At 41.2% G+C, this 11,552-nt stretch overlaps 1 long non-coding RNA gene across 1 annotated transcript in view; it reads right to left on the bottom strand.

Annotated features, from left to right (window-relative positions):
- Positions 1–11,546, bottom strand: part of LOC104914711 — a 15,811-nt gene extending 4,265 nt beyond the window's left edge. Inside the window, exons 1-3 of the long non-coding RNA XR_796111.2 lie at positions 2,823–11,546; positions 788–1,215; positions 610–665 (exon numbers count right to left, since the gene is read on the bottom strand). This is a non-coding gene — a long non-coding RNA (uncharacterized LOC104914711). The remainder of the gene's footprint in view (positions 1–609; positions 666–787; positions 1,216–2,822) is intronic.
- Positions 11,547–11,552: the final 6 nt, after the last annotated feature.

Raw genomic sequence — 11,552 nt, 5'->3', positions numbered from 1 at the left:
AAAAAAGAGAAACATTTGGCTTGGGACTCCAGAGAAAACCACGCTTTTCAGAGAGAGAGCCAAGGAATGGTTAGCATCCGCTCACAGGAGACAGAACTGTGCTTTCTGTGGTCTCATCCCAAAGATCCACAGAGAAAATTTGAACTTCACAGTTTATTCTGCCTCAGAAGTATGAAGTGGTAAGTTACCTTTTCCACCACGCTGGACCTACTAGCTGCAGACCACAAAGCTGTCCTTTCTGTGGACATCTCAGGGGAACATCAAAAACGTTTCCATGCCAGAAGTTATATTAAGCAAACCTGTTCAAGCCTCCTGGATACAGGCAGTAAAAAGTTGTAGCTTTTTACTAAGTGTTGATTTAAGATTAATGATAGCTCTCTTGACACTTCCACTTTCACTGACTGTAACAGGGGCCATTTTTTCTTCTCATTTGCTTATTTTCATATAACCTCTCCATAGTAATTAGCTCTACTATTTACATTAAACCCCTCTCCCCACCCCACCCCCAAAAAAAAACAAGAACAAACCTCCCTCCACACACACAAATAACACCAAAGACCAGGATGATTTCCAGTGTGATTTAACAGCTGGAAATAAGCAGAAGCATACCAAGCAATCAGGTCTTTTCAGGACACCAGTGATTAAAAGACCACTGTTATGGCACCCTGAAAAAAAAGAAAAACTACAATCAGCTCTTGCAAGAAATATAAACTTTTTCAGCTGTGAAAATTAAGTTATATTGTACACAGAGGAAGAAAGAGTAGTCACAAAGGATTAATTGAATCACCCTTTCATCTTCACTGACTGTAGGGATGCTGAAAGCATCAGGTCAGAAGCCTGAGCATTGCTTCCTCCAAAGTCAATTCTTCAAAATAGCGGATGGTTCAGAGAAAGGGACAAAAGAAGCTGATCACGAAATGTAACACTCCTTGTCTCAGGAGGCTACACACTTCAGTTCAGTTCTAGTATGAATAGTTTAATGCTTGCACGCAGAAATCTGACCTTTTCTTACACAAGAGCAGTGTGGAAAAATAGCCTTTATGAATTACAGTGAAAAGTCTCCAGGTAGGCGTAAGTGCTTTCTTCAGTTGTCAAGGAATCAAGGTGAATGTGAGATCCGTGAAGGGCACGAAGAATAGAGAGATAAGAAGAACCAGCAGATTGTCAAGGCTGTACTCTAAAGTGGCTTCTTTATCCATATAGAAAAACGAGAATCTTTAATAAGAAAAAAATATATATATGCTTATCATTATAGCAGAGCTTTAATTAAAAAAAAAATACAATTCTATGATGGTGGTAAAGCAGAACATTGTATCTCAATCTTTTTTGCTTACACCTCACTTCAACTGCTTAAATAACTGTTAGATTTTTGAACAAACACGAATGAATCGTCTCCCTGGAAACTGCCTTTTATGCCCTCACTACTTGCACCCAAAACCTTGACCACAAAAGAATGCCAGTTCCTCAAGGATAAGAGGATGACAAACCCAGCGCCTTCTAGACAGAGCCCATCACATCACAAGGCAGAACGTTCTCCACACTGCTGTCCCCACTTCCAGTGTTTGCCTGAGGCGTTCCGCAGGCTTTCTGTCAAAGATAATTACGGCTGTCATATGTATGAATAGACAAAGATGTTCACAAGGCCCACGCTCCGGGGGTGGGGGAGGACAGGTATCGTCCTCTGGAGCAGGATCACTTTGTCTCCCTCGAAAGAGAGATCTCATGCACTACGAAGGTGAATTTTCAAACACAAATAATAGCACGGATCCAGGCAGCTGAGCCCTCATCTGCATTTGGTTAGATAACAGTGTTAAATACTCAGCTGTTCTCATGCAGAAGCATCTCCCCACTCAGGCCCGAAAGCACGCAGCTCTGACTTAAGAACACGATCCAAATTGCAGCTTTCTCAGTGCTGAAGGGAATGCCTCTGTTACCTTGTCCAGACTACCTGAGAGGTTATTAGCAGGTGCAAGTCAAGAGGATCAATTCAAGAAGCCTATTAGCCTCAAAGTGAACAGTTTGTGAAACATTTATGGGAACGTTGGTTTCATCATTGTCACTAATTGTGGAGATAACCAGCTGGTAAACACGTGCCTTCCCTGCTCTGCTACAGCATCAGCCCACCTCACCATAGATCTCTTTTCACGTGCCCATTCTACTTGCATAAGCTTTGAGACATTACAGATTACAGGCTTTATTTGAAATTTGTGCTCCTTTGTACATCATTTATAACTCAGAGGAAAATTCAGCATCATTCAGACTATGGTTTATTTTCACCCCTAGAGAAATGGAAAAATGGCATTCATGTACACAGGCTTAAAAAGCAGTGGGAAGCTCTCCAGAAAGATGAAGCCTGGAGAGTAATCCAAACCCCTTGAGTTTTCAAGAAAATATCAGACCAGAAATCTCACAGGAATGAACTGGCTCTGGAGATTTCTGGCAATTCCCTTTGCTGACCCCACCCAAATCTGAAAAACAGCCATAGGAGCAAAATCAATCTTTTCCACAATATTTTTCAGTATCGAGATCTGGGTAAAGATTCAGAGTTAAGTCCTCGCTTCGTTTAAACTACTTTCTCCATCCAAAGGCTGCAAGGACACAGATGGCACCTAATTGCAATAGTCACAAGATTTCACTAATTCTAATTCCACATGGAAACTAGAAGTTCGATCCTCTGTATTTTTGCAATGCTTCCCTCAATAAAGGCCAATTGCTTTTGGCCAGCACAGCACTCAGTTTCTTCCATTAACCTTTATTCAAGCCAAAACACTTTGGGTGTAAGCGACACTGAGTTCCTGAGACAACGATGGCCAGAGAAATACCTATCATGAGAGTGGAATCCGAGAGCTCTCCCTAAAGTCCAGCTGCCTTGTCTCTCCTTGACATTGCTTCAGTCTTTGAATGCTTTCTGCACAAACCATTACACTGTTCAACACTTCTTCCAGGAAAGCACACACAATTCCAGGAACCCCACGCCTCAGGTGAATAAATAGCCATCACAAAAGCAATTTTCAACTGGAAGGCAAGAGACAACGTTGTAACTGTGGGTTTCTATACACAAATGCTGTAAAGGCTACTGTGAGGGCCAATGTTCCCAAGGAAATCAAATGTCAATGCATGGTTTGGATAGGAGATCTTCTGGAAGGAGAGCAATGAACATGTCTAACCCCGTATACTCAGCAAAATCTGATCTCACTGCCTGAGATCATTTGCTGGCTTCAAGTCGCATCTGGGAGTTACTCCTAACACAGCGGGAAGAGAAACTGTTCTAAGAAGATCCGAGTTGCACTTCTAAACCTCGCTATAAAATAGGAGCTTTTGCCATTTATTCCTGCAGGTGCCCCCTCCCTTTTTGTTTCTTTCAGATGAGGTTTGTGGTGGCTTCTAGCGGAACACAGAACGAGTGATACAAAGAGGGAGAAGAGGGTGAGGCATGTGGAGCCTCCTAAGCTGATCAGGCCTCCAGCTATTCACAGATGAACAGAGTTAAAGCTACACAAACATAACAGCAAAGGGTTAATCGCCATACCTTAGTTTGATCCTTCAATACAGACCACGTGTAGTTCCATAATGGGTCATTCCGTTAAGAAACCTACAATAACACAGTTTTTACGTGGTATTCCTGATGTTTCCTCATATCCATCAAGAATAACGTCCCTTGTTTCACTTCAGCTTTTCTGCTTCCTCAGTAGAGAGGAGGTAGATGCATGTTAGAACTGGATTTAAGTTCCAAAAGAACAAATAGTTTAAGATCGGTGTGAAATCACAGCAATCATTCACATTCTTCCAGTGCTCCAGCTAGCCCATGATTTGGTTTCTTATTTGAAGAGCTGACAGACCAATCGTAAATGTACACAGTATACGACTAGAATTACAAATGGCTTCTCCACTCCATCTCCTCCTACATCTTCACAGTCGTAGAAAATACTGCGTTGTTTATTCTGCCACTCCTCAGGGTCATTCTAATACGGTCTTTTTGTACTTGACCTTGACCTTACATGCTTTGGACTTTCCACAACACTTTTATTATACCGTGCAGCTTCTCCTGCATTTTGGCTAGCGGCCTCGCGTTGCTCTTGATCCAAAGAAGGTCATTGCCCAATGCTTCATATTACTTTTTGTTTAAATGACATCATTACCAAAGCGCTACTTAGAATTACTGCTTTGCAGATTTTCAGATCCTTTTTGCAATAATTTCTTCCAGTAAAGTCATATAATAACCTGCAGCCAAGAAAGTGGCCTAATATGTTAGTATCTTGTCTGAGATTGGAATGCCACTTACTTGCCAGCAGGCTTCCCAGAGCACCTTTGCTCAATCTTCATCCGATAGCTGAAATAAAGGCATAGGATTTCATTTTTCTTAATAACATTTGCTAACAACTGCATACAATGTTTCTGTGCTCTGGGTTTCTTCCATATGACATAGGACTCTTGGATTTTCTGGACCAAAACTGAAAAACAATTTGAAAACTTCTGTTTGACCATAAATTAAGTCTGGTAATTCATTTTTAGTAAAAACAGACCCAGTTCACAGTTTCCAGACTCCGTAATGGGTTCAAAGGGTTGCCATGAACCCGGCTCAGGGTCCAGGAATTCAAGCAAATTCCATTTCCATTTTAGCCTCTTCATCATGAATCTCAGATGGCACCTCTTGATAACTGCTAGTCTGCATGATACCAGAGAGAGCAGGGAGGAAGGACTCCTCTTTTCATAGCACTTCCAGAACCTTTCCATTCATTCACTGTCACACTGGCTGCCCTTCACGCAGGAGGCAGAGCCAAAAGCAAAGGTTAGCCATTTGGAAGCATTGTTGGAAACCTAGCAGAGGGCAGGTTGGATTTGATCCAGAGGAAGCCCCAAGGTGCTGCCATCAGGGTGTGGATGCTCCCAAGGCATGCAAGTGGGTCTTAAATCAGCCAGCATGAGGAAGTCCCAGGAACCAGCAGCAGCCTGGGGTGGGGAAATGGCTTTTCCTCTGTCCTGGCTTAGCAGCTGAGAAGCAGGCTATGAAACTGCACTGAAAAAGGCAAAACCAACATGGGCATGCAAAGGAGCTATAGGGAACACTCCGTATCATCAATCTGATACTTGGAAACTCTTTTCTGAGCAAATAGAAGCAAATCCACTTAAGCCCACTGCATTTAGGAAGTAGATAGCATAATAAATGAAATCATTCACTCTCAGGAGTACTGTTAAAACCTGGGACCCACCAGCCTGTGGATCTTTTCACATACTGTTTGACAAAATGCCACCAGTGGCCTGGGTACATTTCCAAGGAACTCATGAGTTCTGGGAAGGCATTACACAGCCACACTGTAACCATTCATGACCTGTGTTCAGTACTGGCTTGGTTCCTCCTCAAATCCACTAGATGCTGCAAGGAAAACATTCTTTCCACTTTAAGCAAGCTTCTCCATCCTGAAACCAGTCTGGTTCAGCACCCAACCTCTTTTTGCCCTGTACTCACCCCAAAACATCAGAAATACAAGACTTCTAATGGAAGGGCTTTCATCACAGGAAAACTACTGCAACACCTAATATATTTGGTCTCCCTCAATTCTAGAAGTTTTCTTTTTCAGGCAAGCAAGAAAGAAGCAGCTGGTTGTACTACTGGTCCTACCTATAGTATAGCTGCTACAACTGTATGAAAGTTTTATACTTGCTGTTTCCTGAAACTTCAGTATTGGCAATGGAAAGATAAGGTCTTGGTCTGAAAATCTGCATTTCACATCAAAAAGAACTGAGGTGTCCATGAAAACGTGTTAATCCTTGGGAGCTGGAGAGCAGAAAACTAAATGGCTGTTATTTCATGACAAGAACCATTTCGGATGCAGGTGTTTAGGCCAACAGGAATCTGAACCACTCACATTAAATCATGCAGCCACATTATGTGGCTAAACACGTGTTCTTACACGTATAGCCTTCAGAGAAGTTAAGACACACTCCCTCCCGCAACAAAGCCCAAAGGGCAACACACCTAATTATTGGATTACTTACGTTATTTCATTTTTAAGACAAATGCCAAATTAACAGACTTTTCCCACAGCAGGAAGAAGGTTTAGCTTGGAAGGATTTACTTTACATATAGAGAATGCAAGTAAGTTATTCGTTTAAAGAACTAGAGAAGGAAAAAAACAGGTTAGGACACAGAAGGAAAAAAACCCAGACTTTTTCAAATTATTTGTTCTCTTAATGTACTCTTTACAAAAAACAGCCTCACATTTAACTCCTTGCAAGCTCCCTTCCCTAAAAGTTAAAAAAAAGAAAAAAAGTAAAGGTCTGTAAAGCAGTAATGCTTTGAGAAGAAAGCAAGCTGTTGTCACATAAGAAATCACACTGCTAAAACTCAAGGTATTTATACACTTAAACAAGACACTGGGGTAACCTGAAAAAGCACCACTCTTCTGTTTTCTCCACTGAATCAGAGGGAGACACCAGTCCACACAATTCAAACACATCAGAACTCGTTGTGAAGAACTGGATTTTACATTACACCGAAATAACCTCACTGCTCCTCCATCTGCCCAGGATAACTGCCAGACATTAAAACAAAGAAACATGTACACTCTTTGTAGTTAATCAAGAGATTCAAAATTTGTTTTTAAGCTGAGATACAACAACATCTGGTTTGAAGAAATCCCACTTCAAGAAAAGATGATGCCCTTTTAGAAACAGAATATTTTTAACGAGTCTGCTTCTTCCAGAACTCCTACAAAAGGCAAACTTAATAAGTAACTCTCAAATATCTTCAGGAATATATCTACTATTTCCAGCTATTTTCCTTGGATTTTAAAAACCATGCTTTTTTGTGAGCAATCTGACATCTGTGGCCAGTTAAAGAGAAGTGGCTCATTTCACCCAGTACTTTTGCAAGCAAAAACTGCAATAAAAAAACCCAGAAGCTCTGTTTTTAAAAAGATTTTTCCCCTCCATACGTTCACTGAAGTCAGATTCAGTGCTAACGTGGCATTGTTTAGGATGACCACACACTTCAGCTATTTACAAGGAACAAGAGGTAAAAGGCACTTTAATACATTTTGGGGGGAAGGATTTCTAATTTTCTACCGAGCTAAAGGATTTTTAAGTAGTACTTCAACATCAAATTACATTTTCATGGTTTATTAGCTTTTTACTACCCACTTAGCTTAGACAGGGAAGGAAAACTGGTTTGTAGCACAGAGTTTATAGCTAGTTTCATATACTGCTATTATCTTCATATGTCATTCATCACCTTAATATCTAAGTATCTTCTCCATCACTGAAGAAATGTCAAGATCTTCTCCTCCTTTTCCTCCATTGCTTTAAAGTACTCATCCCGTTTGCTTCAGGAATACTTTTTTTTACAACCACAGTGCAGCTGAAGCTGCAAATCGGTCGAAACAGAAACATTACACACTTTGCTAAAGGATAAAAGTATTCAGATTCCACTGGCAATGAGTGATAACCCTTTTCTGTGAGTTTTCAATACCACGTTATTTGTACTCTTGAAATCAAAGCTGGGTTGCATTTACTGGTGCACTCAGATTCCTGGCACCTTAGAGAAATTTTTACATTCATACAATAATACTTCTCTGATGTGCTTTCAGCTTGTGAAAGCATTTTCATGGATTAAAGGGCTTTTTAAAAAGGACTGTTCAATCTAGTATCACTTGACAGAGATCTTCTAATGTGATGTTAAAATACTTGTTATACAAATTTAAGCATTAAGGACTAAAGTTCATAAAATTATTATAATTTTATTCAGAACAGCCCTTTCTTCCAGTATTACTGCTCAGATGAAGCCACATGCCCAGCTAGTTATGCCTCTGCCTCACAATGGCTGAAGTAAAGCTTTACTGACATCAGGCATTAATACGATGCAGATCCTAAAATATACATGTGCATTACTTTCAATCTACTGCGTGCTAGGACTGTGCTTTTTAATGCCACAATAGTCCAATAAATCCTTCAATATTTACTTAAAAGGTTTTTATGGTCCTCTTGTTTCGTGAAGGCATTTATATGAGCTCTGATCTTAGGACATGTGCATCATCACCCATTAATTTGTGAAAATTAAACAGAAATAAACAAAAATAGCTCCCTAACCTTCTTGCCCATATGCCTATTAAACTCTGCAGTATTTGTTGTCCAATAGCTAGAGATGGAACAAAAACACAGCCAGCCCAACCACACCCTGTCCCAACACTGCTACAGACATTCCAGCAGGAAAACGCTGAGGAAAGATTATGGAGTTCTGGGAAAAGATCCATTTTAGCTATTAATGCTTATTAACACATTTTCTAAGGTCTATAAAGCTTTTAAAGATTATTAGAGGTGGAGGAAACTATAGAAATGTTACGATCCCAGAAGATCCTTCTAAACAAAAGCAAAATGTATGTTGCTAAGAACCTGCATGAAGCTGTTCTTTCGATTTGTTTTTCTTCTCCCCGGCTATCTTAGCTTTCCTTCTACGTCCCTCTTGTGGTAGCCGAGCAGAACGGTAACATCTGCAGTGGAACAGCGAATTCATAGCCTTCAAGGATCTGTGCTTTGTTGCTGCATTTCTGGTGCATTTTTTAAAAACAAAAGATAGATAACCTAAGTAAAACTGCATGGGATTTTCATCTGAAGATCTAGAAAAGAGGAAAGCAAAAGGAAAAAACAGGCAGAAAATCAAGAACTTTTAAAACAATGCGAGTTACCTGAGCACTAAACAAAAAAATGAAGAAGTGACGTTAAAATGCAGATGTGTGGGAATAACAGAACAGACACGAAGATAAAATGATTAAATGTGCATAATAAATTAATGGATTGTATTTCTCATATTATAATATGTTAACATATTGCATAACCATGGTACTTATTATAGAGACAATATCATCACATGTGTAATGTGCAAGCACTCCTGAAGTGCCGTGCCAAGAAAATCTGATTTCAAACTTCACATTTATTTTCCCCTAATCTGAATTGTTGTCTCCCAGGATAAAAATACATCGTTTCTTTAGCCGGCTCTGTCATCTGAAATAGCAGTTTGGCAGATCCCTCACACTCCATTTGATTGGCTTTCAACCCTTCACGTCATCATGACACTTTCTAACACTATCTCCATGGCTCGGAGCTTGCAGAGACCAATCAGTTCGTTCCTTTTCATCACAGCTTGATTTCAGACTTCTCTTGTGCAGTCCTGAATGGAGGATGTTATCAAATCCCAGCGAGAGCGTGTGGTGGAATGGAAATTAATTTCAAGGAGAATCTTCTGGCACAGCCAACTATTTGGAGTCACGAATGCATTATTTCTGCCAACAGCTAAACTGCTGCGTCCTCCTGTTTCACACTTACGATCATCAGCAACCTTTATTATCACCTCTTCAAGATAATCACCTTAAACTTCCAATCTCATGCAAGCAAGCAGGAAGAATCTTTCTAACAAACTGAATTCACTCACATTAGTTCTCTTGGACAGCTTCTTATGGCTAAGCATGTTCTGTGAATTCTAGATTCTAATCATGCATAAAAATGGTGAAGCACCATCATTCTCAGACAATGTGCTCCTGTTTTCTCCTGTTTTTAGAGTGTTACCCTTTTGAATTTCATATTGGATGCACAACAATAAAGACCAACGAGTCCAAGTGGCACCTCTTTGCAATAGTCCAGATTTAAAGGCAAAACTTTCACAAAATAAGGCTTACACAAATAAAGTATCATCCAGGAAGCATTGCAGTGTGGACTGCACACACGCTCATCTTCAGATATACCAAAGTCTTTCAAAGAATTTCCAGAATGCAGTGGCCTACCATTAAGCATTAATGTCACAAAATTCACATGTATCTTTCTCACAAGCCATGCCTCTGTGCTGGTGTAAAGACTGATTACACTCTCCCTTTTTTAAACACGTTAACCAAGAGTCCAATGGCCACAACTGATTGCCACTTAAACCCCTCATCAAACACACCCACGTGAACTACAGTCTTCCCACACTCAAATCACTGTGGGTGTAGTTTTGACTTGTGTAGCAGGGACACCAGGCACACCGGGGGGTATGTGGGGATCTCCAGGACCCCCTGGCAGCCTTCTGGCTTCAGCACCTCAGAGAGGAGCACAATCCTCCCCATGAGCACAGCAACGGGGCTGCTGCCTGCACAACAGAAGCCAAAATAACCTTCTGATAGCACAGGGAGAACGGGGTCTACAGTCTTCAATGAGCTTTCTTTCTCTTTAAAAGCATTCTTATTTTCTGTATTATGTAGGGGGAGGGAAAAAAATACAGTAGCACATCAAGGCTTTGTTTTCCAAACCTTCTGATGATTCTGTAAACTGGACAAATGTTGCAAGAACGGTCTGCTTATTCATAAATATGTGTCCATACAAAACAACCTACCTGGTTTTATAAATGCAATCTTCAAAATAGATCTCATTTCCTTCCTGTTTTTTTTTAGTTACGCTTTCCTCTGAATTACAAAACAGATAATTTCCAGATGGTTTTAAGGAAGTATCAATTCAATTCACCTGTGGATGCTTTCCAGTCAGACTACAAGTGGGTTTAATGCAGCTGTGATTCAACTTCAGAAATCAAAAGCCTCAGCGTAATGTATGAAATTACATACGGGTGTACACTGACTTACCTTGATGTCACCACATTAAACTAGCTAACACGACAGTCATAACCTCACAACCAAATTTCCATTCTATTTTTTTTTTTTTTGCTTAATTAGCCTACTTTAATGAATTAAGCTACATCTACGATAACCTACTGGTAAGTCTGCCCCTTTATAGCTTAAAGCTCAACACAAACACAAACTATGTGTAGATGCAGTGACTCCTGTATTCTCTCTCCATCTTCATTTCCTCCTCTTGTTCTCAGTGCATTGAGATCCTTTCCAATCTTCATTTAAACCTTTTCAGCTTAAAAGCTGCAAATTTGGCATTCTTTCCGTTCCAAGCTTTACCCTACACCAAAAGCGAGAACAAAATTAAAGTTACTTAAAAAGCCAATATTCACGTGCATGGCTGAAGGCTTCAGTGGGGAAAACAGAACCAGCACCAGCTTTTCCTGTCAGTGCTTCTCATCACACCTGGAAGTTACCTCAAAAGTGATGAGTTTGGTGCTAATTGAAGCACACTGAGACGAGGGCTGCCAAACCCCAAACCAGCTTTATTCACAGACTGAATGCCCACCCCCACACAACAGAATCTCCACAGGCCGCCCAGCCCCCCTTGTACCAGTTCAGCCCTCCATTACCAGTCACGCAGGGCAGTACAGCTACGATGGGTACTGCAGCTGTGACACCAGAGCCTTCTTATCACCCGCCTCAGAACGCTGCAGGCCCAGCTATGCCTCCATCACCACAGACACCGCGCTTCCACAGAGGGTGTGAGGCGGGCAGACAGCAACGGCACGATCAGCTCCAGGCAGCCCCGCTCCTCTCACAAACACCCCCAGCCCTCCGCCGCGCGCCGCCACAGGCCCTTCTGCCGCCACAGCCCGCCCTTCCTCCTCAGCTCGAGGACTCATTGGCTGCCGCAGCAGTCAGTCAGCGATCAGGCTCCGCCCCCCTCGCGAGAGAGCCCTGTTG

This window comes from Meleagris gallopavo, chromosome 30 (genome assembly GCF_000146605.3).
Source record: "Meleagris gallopavo isolate NT-WF06-2002-E0010 breed Aviagen turkey brand Nicholas breeding stock chromosome 30, Turkey_5.1, whole genome shotgun sequence".
NCBI classification, from domain to species: Eukaryota; Metazoa; Chordata; class Aves; order Galliformes; family Phasianidae; genus Meleagris; species Meleagris gallopavo.
The sequence above is the reverse complement of the archived record's forward strand: the minus strand, read 5'-3'. Positions and strand labels throughout refer to the sequence as shown.